The sequence below is a fragment of the Macaca nemestrina genome, chromosome 9, assembly GCF_043159975.1.
Source record: "Macaca nemestrina isolate mMacNem1 chromosome 9, mMacNem.hap1, whole genome shotgun sequence".
Lineage (NCBI taxonomy): Eukaryota > Metazoa > Chordata > Mammalia > Primates > Cercopithecidae > Macaca > Macaca nemestrina.
The window spans coordinates 85,276,199-85,291,309 of NC_092133.1; the positions used below are offsets into that span (position 1 = coordinate 85,276,199).

At 44.4% G+C, this 15,111-nt stretch overlaps 1 protein-coding gene across 16 annotated transcripts in view; it reads left to right on the top strand.

Moving 5' to 3' along the window:
- Nucleotides 1-8,746: 8,746 nt before the first annotated feature.
- LOC105486663 (mitogen-activated protein kinase 8) overlaps nt 8,747-15,111 on the top strand; it is a 132,372-nt gene continuing 126,007 nt past the window's right edge. For 8 of the 16 annotated variants that reach the window (XM_024794392.2, XM_024794387.2, XM_024794390.2 and 5 more), the window contains exons 1-2: nt 8,749-8,897; nt 10,170-10,363. The gene's annotated coding sequence lies outside the window, so the exon portion shown is untranslated. Of the gene's footprint in view, nt 8,898-10,169; nt 10,364-13,993; nt 14,083-15,111 lie in introns of all 16 variants that reach the window. The other 8 variants (XM_024794393.2, XM_024794388.2, XM_024794391.2 and 5 more) reach the window with 4 other exon arrangements.

Sequence of the window (15,111 nt, forward strand, 5' to 3'; positions counted from 1 at the left end):
CCCTGAGATGGGCTCTGGGTACTCATGGGGAGACATGTCCCACTGGGATTCCATCTAGCCCCTCCTCTCTTTGAGATATGGCCAGTATCTCTTACTGCTGCTGCTGCCATAACCAACACCAATCTGGGCCCATGCTCTGGTTCCAATTGTCCCTTCAAAGTCTCACAGTGCCTCAGGCTGCCCCAGGCACACATGTGTGCTGGACAGTGGGCCTGGGCCCATGCTACACACCCTACTGCCTGGCATATCTCCTCTGCCCATGTTTGGGCTCCAGTGTACCATCAGACTGCACTCAAAAAACACAAGTCCAAAGATGAAATTATAAGAATTGCAAGATGGCAACAGCAGAGCATTAAACCAGCCATGGACTCCTTCTGAAAGCAGGGTCCCATGTGACAGCACAGGTCAAATGCTCATGAAGCCGGCCCTGCCCAAATAATTTGCTGCATAGGAAAGGGATTATATAATTTGGTCATTCAAACCTGGATGCTTTTGAAAGTGCCAGACACACAATTAATAATGATTCTGGGGCAACAGGTATAAACTGGACCCGTCCTGGAAAACCTGGGGTATCTGATCCAACTAGGAGTCCAACACAAGAGGCTCATATTCCGACTATGAGTGATCTTCACTTCTGTGATGGAGCAGCTGTACACATGTGTGAACATGCCTAGGGTGCTCCACACAGGAAACCTAAAATACGGTGTCTCAACCAGTTCCTCTCTCTGTCCCTCTCCTTCCTTACATGCTTGCAACTGAATTTACCACCATTCTCAGTCCTAAAGAACTGAAAACCTTGCTTCCTGTGTAAATTCTGCCCCGATATATTTGTCCTCTCCTGGCCTCACTGCCCTCCCAGCCTGGGCCCCAGAGTCCTTACCCTGATCATCTCTGGGGCACCTTCAACTGCTTTGATGTCCATCCTTCCGTTTGACATGCTCAGGAATAAAACCCAGCTCCCAGATACACCCTTCCACATGCGGTCTCTATTTCTCTACCCCTGTTGACAAGGACTCTAGAGAAAAGTCCACAATTGTGTCACTGAGAATCCACGGCTTTCCATCTCAGTGGAGCACCACCTGAGAACCCTTGAGCTCACCATTTACCTTGGCACTCGTAAACGTCTTGTCTTAGATCTATATAAGCTGAAGGACTGATGTGGTGGGGAGATTTCTGCTGCCTTGGCTAGTTTCCTCAGGGGAATTTTGCTTCTGTGCAGTTTTTTCCCCCATCACTTTTGGTTGAAGTCTGTGCCTCAGAGGCCAGGTCTTGATACTTGGTTTTCTTTGGTTTGCCTCTCACAGCCCTTTCCAGCCTCCCTTTGGGGTTGCAGACCTCAAAAATAGTGGAGGAGATTCTGCCCCCTAGGTTCTGATGTCCCACTCTGCTGTGAGGCTAGATGGGGCCAAATATTTGAATCCAATGTAGTTTGTGTGGTTCTTCCTTCTCTGAGTGCATGAGTAGGTGCCCTCACAAAGAGTTTCAAATGGGAGGGTCCCCATTCCTACAATGGCACACCCTTGTAGTGGACCTTGCTTGACGGCTTGAGGATAGAAAGAATCTCATACCATGGCCCTGCCTTTGGGAAGAGGGTATTTGTGATCTCTCTGTTGTTCCTGCTGATGCCAAAGAGAAGTCCTGCTCCCTGCTCTGCACAGATTGGCAGTACCAACCACACTTTGACTTTTCAAGGAAATAGAATACTGCAGGGGGTAAGGGAAGTGGTGAGCTGGGGTGTAGGTTTGAGACCTTATCCAGTCTTCATGACTTAGCACTCCCAGAAATAAATTTCTGCCCTATCTACCCTGGATTGCTTATTCCTCAAGCATCGCTGGAGCATTTGGGGAGGAATGCTATTTATTTATTCATTGAAGATAGGTCTTGCTCTGCCACCCAGGCTGGAGTGCAGTGGCATGATCATGGCTCCCTGCGATTTCAACCTCCTGGGCTTAAGCAATCCTCTCACTTTAGCCTCATGAGTAGCTGGGACTACAGTGTTCACCACCGGACCTGGCTTTTTTTTTTTTTTTTTTTTTTTTTTGTAGAGTTGGAGCCTCACTTTGTTGCTTTGTTGCCCAGGCTGGTCTCAAACTGCTGGGCTGAAATGATTTTCCCACCTTGGCCTCCCAAATTGCTGGGATTACAGGCATAAGCCACCATGCCCGGCTTTACTTATTTTCCTGTGTAGCTGTCCCTCCTTTAAGAGACCCACACCTTGAAGGGTTATGATACTTCCGTCTGCCTTTTCCCAGGCCCAAAAACCCTACTCACCTCTGCTAGCTTCCCAGACCCACAACAAGCCTCAAGCTGGCCAGGCTGACCAGCTATGCCAACCCTCAGCTGGGAGTGAATCCTGTAGGGTTGTGGCAAGAGAAGCAATGCAACCTACCCTCAGAAGTGAACTGGGAATCTGCTTCAGGAACAGGTTTAAGAAGTCATTGAAAATTCCTTCAAATTGTCTTCTAATCTTCACTTTCTAGAAGCAAGAGCACCTTCTCAGGAGCGTCAGAGGACCTCAGGGCTCACCTCTGAGTCAGGAACATGAGAATGCCCCAGCAGAGGTCACTGGCAAGGCAGCGGCAGGGAAACACATCCGCTTGCCTTCTGAGGGACTCAAAACTCTGCCACCTGCAGAGACTCATAACTCTCCAGTGATGCCAGAATCTCTTTCTCATTTCCCAGAGATGCCACAAAGAGTCTTTTCAAATCCAGCCACGAATGAGTAGGACTGTTGGCCAAGGTTGGGAATTCACAGGGGTCTCTCTGCCAAAGGGTCATTGGTGGAATGCCTGCCAGTCTAGCATGAGCTCCAGTTTTACATCTGAAGGGTAAGGGTGAAGGCCAGGAGGTAAAGGTGGAGATAGAGGTGGAGGGGGCTAGTATCTTCTCTCCACCATGGGACCATAGCACAGGTTCTACAGTGCAGGAGCTATGAATGGCAAAATTTCACTGGTGCTCAAAGAAATTCTTAGCTAATAATTGTAGATGGGGTAGGGAGTTGATTTTTTTTTTTTTTTTTTTTTTTTGAGACAGAGTCTCGCTCTGTCGCCCAGGCTGGAGTGCAGTGGCGCGATCTCGGCTCACTGCAAGCTCCGCCACCCGGGTTCACGCCATTCTCCTGCCTCAGCCTCCCGAGTAGCTGGGACTATAGGCGCCCACAACCGCGCCCGGCTAATTTTTTGTATTTTTAGTAGAGACGGGGTTTCACCGTGGTCTCGATCTCCTGACCTTGTGATCCGCCCACCTCGGCCTCCCAAAGTGCTGGGATTACAGGCATGAGCCACCGCGCCCGGCGGGAGTTGATGTTAAGAGATCTGGTAGAAAGCTCTCTTCTGAAACATTTATTTAAAACAACAAATATTTTATTTATAGGTTGTATGACTTCAATAAAATATTCTTTCTCTCCTATTCAATTTCCTTTATATTTTTTTCTCCAGAGGATAAACCCTGAATATCTTCAGTTTCTGGATACTATGGACTGAATTGTGTCTCTATTTCCTCTAATTTCATATGTTGAAGCCCCAGCTCCCATTGTAATGGCATTAGGAGGTGGGGACTTTGGGAGGTGATTAGGGTTGGAGGAAGTCACGAGAGTGGAGCCCACATGGTGGAATTACCATCCTCATAAGAAGAGATACCAGAGAGCTCTCTCTCTCTCTCTCTCTCTCTCTCTCTCTCTCTCTCTCTCTCCCTCACTCTGCCATGTGAGGACATAGCAAGAAGGTGACTGTCTGCAAGCTGAGAAAGGGGACTTCACCAGAACCTACCCATACTGGCACACCCCAATCTCAGACTTCCAGACTTTAGAATTTCGAGAAAATAAATCTCTGTTGCTTAAGCCACCTAGTCTATGATATGCTGTGATGGCAGCCCAAGCTAAGGCAGTGGGGTGTAAATGCAAAGAGAACAATTTAGCATATGTATAAGATGTGGGAGATGGGGGCAAAACATTGGGAAAAAAGAACCAATAATGAAAGTAAGAATTAAATAAAGAATGAAAGCACAAAAGCTAATGGAGAGCAAGATGTTCTGTCCAGTTGCTTTGAGATTTTAAAAGAACAGAAAATATGCCAAATTTCTTAGGGCACTGGCTTTCATTTTTGGCTACAGATTAAAATTACCTGAGGGGATCTGAAAAAAGCTACAAAGCCTGGGCTCCACCCCACACCACTGGAAAAGGAGCACCGGACATGGAGCCTGGGTGTGGGTAGTGTTTTGTTTTGTTTTGTTTTGTTTTGAGATGGAGTCTTCCTCTGTTGCCCAGGCTGGAGTGCAGTGGCGTGATCTTGGCTCACTGCAACCTCCGCCTCCCAGGTTCAAGTGATTCTCCTGCCTCAGCCTCCCGAGTAGCTGAGATTACAGGCATGTGCCACCACAACCAGCTAATTTTTGTATTTTTAATAGAGATGGGGTTTCACCATGTTTGTCAGGCTGGTCTTGAACTCCTGACCTCGTGATCCACCTGCCTCGGCCTCCCAAAGTGCTAGGATTACAGGTGTGAGCCACTGCGTTCAGCCGGGTGTGGGTAGTTTTAAAAGCCCCCCAGCCACAGGTGATTAAAATGAGCAGGGTGACTTGCAAGTCAGTGTCCTGCTGCTGGGATTCTCAAACTCAAATGGGCATCAGAAATGCCTGGGGGGCTCGTTAAAACACAGATTGCTGGTCTTCTTCCTCAGGGTTTCTCACTCAGCCGGTCTGAGGTGAGTATGAGAATTTGCATTTTCGACAAGTTCTCAGCTGATGCTGGTCTGCGGAACCACAATTTGAAAACCATCGTCTTAGAGGAATAAATGCTGACCTTTTTTTTCCCATGGAAATATGCATGTGTACTCAATCTATAAACTTGACTAGCTTAGTTGATTCTCTCTTGCATGTACCTGCAAGCAAAAACAGGGTACCACTTGTAACTTCAAATCAGAGTTCTGCCCATTCTGTCTCCACTTCATTTTGTTCAAGTTGCGACTGAGGAGCTCGGGTCATTTTTGGCCCTTTCCTACCCCTGAGGAGCCATAGTTCTTGCAGTTGGAGGATGGATTTACAATACGAACACTCGTCTTTCCTCTATTCATGCATCCAAGGTCTGTCTCACTCTATCGGGAGCCAGCAGGCTCTACCTTGAAAGATTCTCAAAGAACATCCCTGAGTCAGGGACTGACTGACCGAGGTGCTGAACCTCTCCCTCCTGTTGGGGGAAAAGTAGACTTGACTGGAGACATGGGTGGGAGACGAGACTGGGAGGCTTGAAAGAAAGGCTAACAGAGAAGGATGGTGTTGGAGGTGGAGTCAGGGCAGAGGCAGTGTCCTTGGAGATGCCCTTCTGCAGGCTTTAGTTGGTAAGTACCTTCCCCCCAACCCAACTCCCTGCCCCTGGGGTGAGGTCAGGGAATTAGGAAGTAAGTTGAAGTCTCAACTTTCACTTTCTGCACACTGAACAGCTTGGTGATATTCACCTGACTACCTTAGCCAAAGAAACATCTTCAGTGCAATCCAGTGTGTGTGGTCTGGGATGACAAGGGAAGAGGTACTCTCGCAGAGTGCCACCTCTTCTTGAACATCCCTGAGGGCTCCAGCAGAGACTGAGTTTGAAAAGCCTACAGTTCCTCTTCTCTCCTTTCCCCATCCCAGCCTCAGAGGTATCCAAAGACCAAGTGTCCCCAAGACAGCTTCCCTGGGACAAGAGACAAGAAACCTGAATTCACTATGTTTTCCTCTTTTTCTGAGTCAGTCCCTTAATAGGTTAACAAGGAACCCTAATAGGTTGACAAGAAAGAATTGTATGAGAAGGAAGAAGGCGGCCCAATACTGCATCTGGGTTACAAAAAAGCATTTTGAATTTGCAGAATATTAGAGATAATTACATTCCATCAGAAATAGCAAAATGCTTTCTGAAATCATACACACACACAAACATACGAATGCACATATGTAAATATGTGGAATGTTCTTTCTAGATGTTAGATAATCAGAGACTGACTATGGTAGATGCTAAGTCAGAAGCTCGCTCTGTCGAGTGAGACAGAGGCTGTTATTGACAATAGCATCACATAACTGGGTGTGAAACTCTGGAGCTCTGCTCCCAGCAACTCCCCTCACTTCACAACAGCTCTAAGGGTTGTATTGTTTTTTGTTACCTCTAGGCCTTTAATTTGACTGGTGAAGAGTAGGCGGTACCTCTGTCTGTGTGCTCGATCATACCCCATTCTCCCTGGAAACACACATTTCTTTTTTCTCTTCTGTGTGTATTCAACCTCTCCCTCTCAACAGAGTCTTCCCATCAGATGTAAAATGTGCTTGTATCCTACTTCACTGCCCAACTCATCCATATTCACCACCTTTATTTTCTCACCTCCCATTCATTTCCCAGCCCACACTAATTCACTTCTGGTTCTATTACTTCAGGATTCCAAGCCTCCTCTTATGTTTAATATTATTGATCAGCTCTTTCTTCTTGAACACCTCTCTCCTGGTTATCCTTCTATCTCCCTGGCAGCTCATCACAGACTCATCTTCCCCTTTGTGGCCCTTTAACATTGAAGTTCCCCAAGCCTGGTTGTAGGCCCTCTGCTCAGGCCTAGGCCGACCCATCTATCCCAAGGCTTCAAGGCATCACTCACTGTCAATGATTCGTCTCTCACCTAGCTGAACCTCAGCTCTGTATATCCAACCACCAACTTAACATCAGTTTTGGGCATCTCAAAAGCCAAACAGCCAAACAGCCTGCTCTCATGATATTTTCATCCCAGTCTGGTCCATTTCTAAGATTCCCATCTTGGTAAACCAGCACTAACATCCATCCTTGGCCACAAGCCAGAAACCTTTGAGTTTTCCTTGATGTCTCCCTCTTCTTCATTGCCCCACATAACCCATCACTTGGAGAATGTGCAAGTTCTGCCCCTTGGACCTCCTAAATAATTCACAGATCTTTCCATGTCCATCAGCTATTTCCATGACCATCACCCTAGATCAAGCCTCCACCTTTTACTGTCTAGGCTACTCCTACATCCACCTGACCTCTTTCCAATAAGGAATATTTTCAAGACGCTATTCTGACCATGCCATACTCTTTGCTGAATATGTCAGGGGCTTCCCATTGCACTTAGGATAAAAAGATTTTCAACACGGCCAATATGGCTGTCCTATGTTTGGTCCCTTTACCAATCTTCCTGACTTCATCTCATAGCTCCTTTTTCCTTGCTCCTCCAGCAGAGCTGGCCTTTCCTGAAGTTCTCCATCTTATCCTGCTTAATCTCATCACAGGACCTTCGCATGCAAAGTTCTCTCTAAAATATTCTCTGTCTAGTCAAACCTATTCCCAGCTCAAGGGACAGTTCCTCAGGGAAATCTTTTCTGGCCTTACTAACTAGTGTATTAGTTAGTTTCATAATATTATGTATCCTTAACAATTTGTATTATAATACAGTGATAATTTTGCATTTACTGTTATTACTTTCATAGTACAGTGATTAAATCTGTAAACTCTATTGTACTGCTAGGCACTGAATGGGCCTGCAATAAATAATTATTGCAGGAATAAAGGATGGAAGGAAGGAAATTAAGAAGGTTGAGAGGGAGGGAAAGAGGAAATGGGAAGAGAATGAATGAATAATCACCTGTATGTTTGCTTTTAGAATCACCAGAAAGAGGCCAGCCCCACATGTAATAGGAAAGTAGTCTACCTGAAATCATTCATTTATTCAACAAATATTTATATATTCTTTATTAAAGTAACTTACTTGTTTCCGATTGTGAACATAACTATTCCTCTTGGAAAACATGAGAAAATACCCAAAGTATAAAAGAGAACCAAGTCACCCTTTATTCCATAGTCCAATGACGAACCATTGCTAACATAATTTGGTGTATTTCTTTCCAGGTTTTTTCTATGTGTATATATAGTAACTAAGTGGGATCGTTCTATATATAAGACTTGTTTCTTGCTTCTTTCTCTTAATGATATATTGTTAACATTTTCCTGTGTTGTTAAGAATTCCTTGAACACATGGCGTTTAAATTGCTAAAATGTATTCTACTGCATGGATGTAGGTAACTTAAACGCCTTTCCACCTGTTGTTGGATATTTAAAGGCTTGTCAATTTATCGCTTCTGTAACATTTACACGTTTTGTGGGGCCTCAGAGGTAAACCAGGTAATGCAAGGAATCTGGGAAGAGGTGGATTTGCAAGGAATCTCGGAGGAAGTGGATTTTGGAAAAACTGGAGGAAGCTTTACCGGGGCAGCTGAAGAGAACACTTATCTCTCTGTAGGTTGCTGGGATCCGGACAGGTGTCCTCAGCATGGAACGTACTGTCGGTCAAGGTAACCAGCTCTTCATCACTCAGGTGTGTACCAGGAAGGGGTGCCTGTTCGCTGCGCAAGTTTGGCCTAAGCTCACCTGCCCTTCAAACCCTGTGGTGACGAGGCCCGAAGCCTTAAGCTCCGACCTGGCTACCGCCGCCAACCAGATGCAGTCCCCTGGGGCCACGCGCCGCCACGTGCCACCACAGGGCCCGCCCCTCCCGCTCCTGGCCACGCCCCTCACCCACTGCCCTCGGAGGCTCTCTCCGCGGCTCCGCCTCCAGGCGACCTCCGCAAGTTCTCTCAGCCCCCTGGAGTAGCCCCGCCCCCGGCCAGCGGCCCCGCCCCCGCAATCCGGGCCCCGGGGCTGCCCCGCCCCGCAGGCCACTCGGGAGGCGCGGGGGCGGCGCCCTGCGCGATGACGTGGGCGGGCGTGCGCGGTGACGGCCCGCGTCCCTGTTACTCAGCGGAGCGGCCGAGGCTGGACGACGCGGCTAGGATCGCGGAGCGGCGAGCAGAGCTGGGTAACGGCCGCGGCGACCGCTCGGACCGCCTCTGTCCCCGCTGGCGGGCTTCCCTGTCGCCGTTCGCTGCGCTGCCGGGTGAGTGCGGCGGATGCCGCAGGGCCTGGGCGGCAGGCGGCCCCGTCGTGTTTATGTTATTGTGCCGCTGCCGCCGCCTTCTCCTCAGCCGTAACCCCCTCCCGGGAGTGGGGGCGGGAGCGCGCGGCGGGCGGGGGCGGCGCGGGAACAATAGCGGCGCAGAGGCGGGGGCCGGCCGAGGGGGCGTGGGGCTGCGGGACCTGGGCGCGCTCCGCTACCCGCCAGCCCGCCCGCCGCGGCGGGCCCCGCCCGCCTGTCCTCTCGCGTCCTCTTCGCGCGGGTCCTGCCTCCGCGGCGGGAGAAGAAAATGGAGCGGGGGGGTGGGTGGCAAGTTCTGAAACACTTCGGCAAGGGTCGGACAGAGGCGTCTCCGCGGCCCGCCGCACCCTGGCTGCCTCCGGGGCGGCGAGGAGCCGGGAAGAGGGCTTCTACCAGCGGGTCCCCAAGCCTGCCCCGCGCCCGTGGGGACCGTATTTTGCTTCTCGGTGGTTTCTTTGTGCTCAGGTTCTGGGCGAAGGCAGGCAGCAGCGCTGAAAAGGGCCGGGATGGCCTGCAGCTCTGGGCTGCGAGGCACAGCCCAGGCCCGTGGTTCGGGTGGGAGGTGTCCATCCAGCTTGGCCCGAGCTTCGGTGGTCAGCGCACATTTCTCTTGAGGGTCACTCGGTGGTGACCTTTTGACTTTTTCACCCCACCCTCCCATCTCTTTGTCTCACATTTGTGTTCCGGATTCAGAGATGGTAGAACCAAGTCCATTTTAAAGTACCCTGATGAACACTTTCCGTTTTTATTTCTGAAAGTTCCCTGCCTGGTCTTTATTGCGAATTTAATAACATGTTAACTACATGGCATTGTCCAGTGATTACCGTTTTTACCTCTGAAATTCAGCGATCTGTCCAGTAGAATTCTGGTCCGTCAGTCCATTGTGTTTTGAGATAGGCATCCAGCAAATACCTCTTTGGCAATTAGAACATGTTTTTTCATTCATTCATTCATTCAACAACTGTTCGGTACCGTACCCAGATGAAGAGGTTTGGTTTGAAGGTAAAGGAAGGTATCCTTTCATGGAAGAGGATGCTTTGACTGAAGTATAATAGATGGACCTTTAAATGAGACAATTACATAAGAGATGTCTGTTAAGGAAGGTATGGTTATGTTCTGGGTCATTTTTTAAGCAGTATATCTGGAAGTTCAAGTGTAATGTTAGGAAGTAGAATTAGATTTGGTCTAAATATACAACAGCTTTTGTTTATTTCTAAATTTTATTTTTTCCAGTCTTGCAGCCTTACAGTCATTTGTAATGGTTACCTCAGATTCCCCTGCTGTGGTTAACGTTAAACCTAGGAGGTCAGATGCTCTAAGTGAACATGTTTAGTGCTGTGCCTGACAAAAGCAAGCAATCAAAATGGGACTTCCTTGAGGGCAGGCCTGTCTTGCATCTGTTTCTCCACCACCTAGCCTGGAATATAGTAAGTGTTCAATAAAAGTCGGATTGATGAAAAGCTCTTTGTAATTGATAATATTTAAATTCAAGCCTTAAAAAAAAACTGTAATGTTCTCCATAAAGTTTTGGAAGCTTCATGCAACTGTCGCTTCAGATGGCTAAATGATCAGTTCATGTACATTATCTGTTATGATGACATGGGCTTTTGAATCACGTGTAGGTCATTCACTGTCCTAAAATAAAATCTTGTCTAAATGTTTTTTTAATATGATTAATAAACTAAAGTAGGTTGTGGGGTGTGTGTTTCTGTGTATGTACTAGTTTATGTGTGTCTGTGCGTGTATGTACGTAATGCACACACAGGCACACATAAACTGGTATTTCAGTAGGGGTCTAAAATGATTGCATTTATAATTTTGTGAATATTATTTGAAAGGTTTTTGGTGACTCATTTTGTGAAAAATTGAGGACAAAGCCACATAAATGTTTTATTAGAAATATTTCTAATATTTTGGAAATGTTTACTTGAAATGTTTGGTTTTAAGTTCTAACTTGTGTTAACACATTGGTACAAAATATGATCCTAAAACTCAAAATAATTCATTTATCCAAGTTAAAGCTCTTTTCCACTCCCTGAACAGTTTAGCGTTTGTTTTGGATTTGAAAGAATACGAAAAGAGTGAACTAATTAATGAGCTTCTTATTATTTGCTGTAAAGTGGAAATGAAGAAATAAGAAAATGATACTTTTTTAAGATGAGGGATGAAAACCTTTGAGATACCAACGTTTTATTGCTTTACCTAGGTAAGGTATGTCAGCTTCTAGTAGGGGTTACTGACAATCCTTTGGCAGTAGCTCACAGTCAGCCTATGTAAAGAACCAGAGTTGTGTTATTTTGTTTTCCAAATTATTGGTTTTTAAAAATAGCTTTATTGAAATTTAATTGACATGAAATTCACCTGTTAGAGTGTATATATTTCAGTGGTTTTTAGTATATTCACAATGTTGTGCATTGATCACCATCACCAATTCCAGAACATTGTCATCACCCCAAGAAGAAACACCATATTCATTAGCAGTCACTCTGAATTTCACTTCAAATTATGCTTTAAAGTAAGAGATATAGCATCGATTCTGTTAGTAAATATATTCCTTTAATAAGTATGAAAAGGGCTCCTTTTAAGTGTCCTGTCCTGGCAGAATAGGAAACTGTATCCTTCACACTCCTTTAGATCGGGGGAAATGCCATTTGGAAAGGAAGTTAGTGCAAGAATACATTGTACACAAATTAATGTGGTTAGAATCTTAAGTATTTGCTACATGCCTGATATTATCGAAGTGACCTTGGGAGGATGAGATGTTCAGTGAAACAACTTGAAGTAATTTGTTGTTAAATGACTAGTCCCCAACTATCCTAGTGCTAAGAGGTTGTTGAATAGGAGCCTGCTTCTTGTTGGTCAGCTTTGCCAGCGGGTTGAATTTTGACATATTTGAGTCATCTACATGGTTGAGATGCTTTGTTGCACGAGTAGAAATACAAAATAATGTCTGACATTAGGATTCCAGCGCTCTAGAGGTCTCTGGTCAAGTCAATGGTATGGGTAGTAGCCTTTCTGATTCACGTAGTCCAAGGAAGTCATTATAACCGCATAGCTTTATATATGAATCATTTGCCTATGTCAGTGAACTGTGATGCTGATTGTCTTCATCATGTGCTCTTTACCTGAACATTTAGAAGCCTTGCATTTTTACTCTTAATGCAGGTTAAGTTGAACTTTGATTTCAGAAATGATTTGACTGAAAGGTGACAGAAGTATTGAAATGAGTTACCCTGTCATTCAGGTCAATAGGTGGAGCTAGAGCAATCCAGGAATCAGACCTAGGTTCATTTCTCAGTTCTGCCATCTGGACTTTGTCATCAACAAGTGCTGGAGCTTTAGGCAAGTGCCTTAATGTTTTTGGCTTTAAAACTATAAACTCAGGCTGTCAGAACTTTTTTTTATAGAAGGCTTGTTCCTCAGATAGGTGGTTCTAGAGAAAACATACTAGGACAAAAAGAGCCCTTCTTGGGTGATAATCAGAAGCCCAAGTTAAGAACAGTAGTCAAAGTTAGAATTTTGTAATTTTCAGAAGCCAAAAAAATTGTTGAGTTAAATTTTTTCTTTAATATCCAGACTTAGAAAACAAATGGAAGACTTCGCCATAAGCTGGAGATTCTTGGAAAGGGAGATTTTTATTTATTCCACAGCATTATGCCTTCTCATGAGACCCTATGCTCTCAGAGATTTTGTGGAAGACATAAAATGAAGAGTTCATTACCCTCAGGAAGCTTATAGTCAGGGATGAGACTTAAGGCATCTCTGAACAGTGAATTTATGCTCTTTTAAAAGGTAGATGAAAGGGCTCCTGCCAAACAAAAGCCTACTTCACATCTCTGTGCAAGCCAAATTTCACTGAAATCCAGTTTTTAAAATTTTGTGTGTGTGTGTGTGGGGGGGGGGGAGAGAGAGAGAGAGAGAGAGAGACAGGAGAGACACCTTTTTGGAAAACTTAGTAGCTTCCGTTCTTTTTCTTGGAGGGGGGTTATATACAAATACAAGACATGCCTGTGTTTGCTGTTACCCTTTATTGTATTTCAGATTTAGTTAAAATCTGCCATTCTTTAGAAAGTTAAGGAACCCAAACCTTATAGTGATTGCTAGTGTGGGTTTTAAGGTCAGCCTGAGTTCTAATTGTGCTCCAATCTAACTGTGGTATAGGCTCGTTCAGGTTATATAACATATTTGGGCCTGTTTTATTGTCTGTCAAATGAGAATAATAATAGCACATAACCTCATAGGTCTGTGAGGTTTAAATAAGGTACTGCATGTAAAGTGCCTAGTACTGGTATGGTGCCTGGAATGGTAGATATAAGTATTCAGGTAGTTTTTGCTATTGTTATCACTTATTTTTAACTTTGAACAAACATAAAATGCCAAGTAAATGTCAAGCCAGTTTAATGCACAGTGTCCATTCTAATTCTCCAGAATATGCCATTTGTTTCACTCTGCATCTCTGGGGGTTTATCTAAAATTCGATCATCTCATATAATCTGAATTGACTGAGATGATTTATATTAACATTTGGACCAGTAGTCCTCTCTATCTTAAAATTTGGAAATGTTCCAAAAGCATATATTGAAGGGAACATATTTGCCACTTTCACGATTTTTTGCCTTTTCCCACAGCAGAAAATTGCCTACGCTTTCCTAGGTTTATTATAGACATCTAAAGGAATGAGAATTTAGGAACTACGAATAGCTTTATCATGTGACACATTTGAAGAAAATGGAATGCTGTCACATCTTTTAAATTTAGTGTTATTGGGATCTTTGATTCTGCGAAGATTGCAAATTTGTCAGAGACCTGGTAACCACAACAATTCATTGAGGCATGGAGGCCTCTTAAAAAATGAGGGAGATTATTTATTAGTACTACTTAGAAATATTATCTTTTCTGTATTTTCTGTGTTTTTCTAAGTCTTCTGTTTAGCGTTTGTATGGTTATAATGGTAGATCAAATTTCTTGTTCCTTCTTGAGAGCATCTACTCTACTATGAGATGACACTGGTTTTTACTTCGGCAATATTTACTGTGCATTGCATTATACCAATCCAGGTATTCGATGATGTGGGAGCCAAAGGAAATAGAAGTCAGTTTCTACCGTCAGTGAGCCGAGTATAATTTGATAGAAGATAAGGATTAACGTAAGCACATTTATGTCCTAACACAAGGAAGCAAATATTGTTAGTCATTTCATTAGGAATTTCTTTTGTCATTGGGGCATTTGGGGCCTTCCAAACCTTGTGTCTCTTGCCATGCCTTTGTACTCACTCGATAAACCTCAGAAAGCAAGGTATCTTTTCTGATTCCTGGTTTAAGTTGAGAGTGTGGTGCACATTAGTCAAAATCCAAATCATAAGAAAAGACAAACCTTATAAATTCATTCTGGAATACAACAGGGTATCAAAATAAGTATATGAAAAATACGAAAAGCTGACAGTAGAAAAGATGCTATTCAGGTACTAACCAGAGTTCTCAATCTCCTTTGTATTGGAGCTGTTACGATGTAAGGCTAGATCTGTACTTGAAACACTTTTTAAAGTCTCTCTCCAGTATTGAGAAGTGTAGGCCTCCAGTACTGCTTCTCGGTGCTGAGAGACTCAAGCCCGCCACCTACCATATTTCTGGGGACCCTAGAAACGAAAAACAGCCACATACAAGCACTTGCTTTGCTCGGCAGGAAACATCAAAAACATTGATAAGATGCTATTTCCTAAAAGTCATTAATTGGGTAGAAAAATCACCATTTTCTGATTTACTCCAGAAAGGATGGCTCTCTTTACTTTCAGATGCCATTGGGTCAACCAAAGGTAAGATAAAGAAAAGCTCCTGCTGTATGGATTTCTCTGTGACCTGAGAAAGGGTCACTTTTCAGTTAAAACAAACAAAAACCCAAGTATCTAGCTTTGTCTGTTACTATTGAGAATTTAAAAGTCTTAATGTTTTACTTTGTTTACATTTTATATTTTGACTAAGTAGTAATTAATTCACTTTGACTCAAAATTCCAAAGATTTAAAAAGATAAAGAATCTCCTTTTCTACTGTGTGTAGCCACCTAGTTCTTCTACCTGGAAACTTAAATTTTCTGTGAATACTTCCAAAGATAGTTTATGTGTGTGTAAGTGTGTAATCCTTTGTTCAGAATCCTTGGTCCAGATGTATTTTAGAATGAA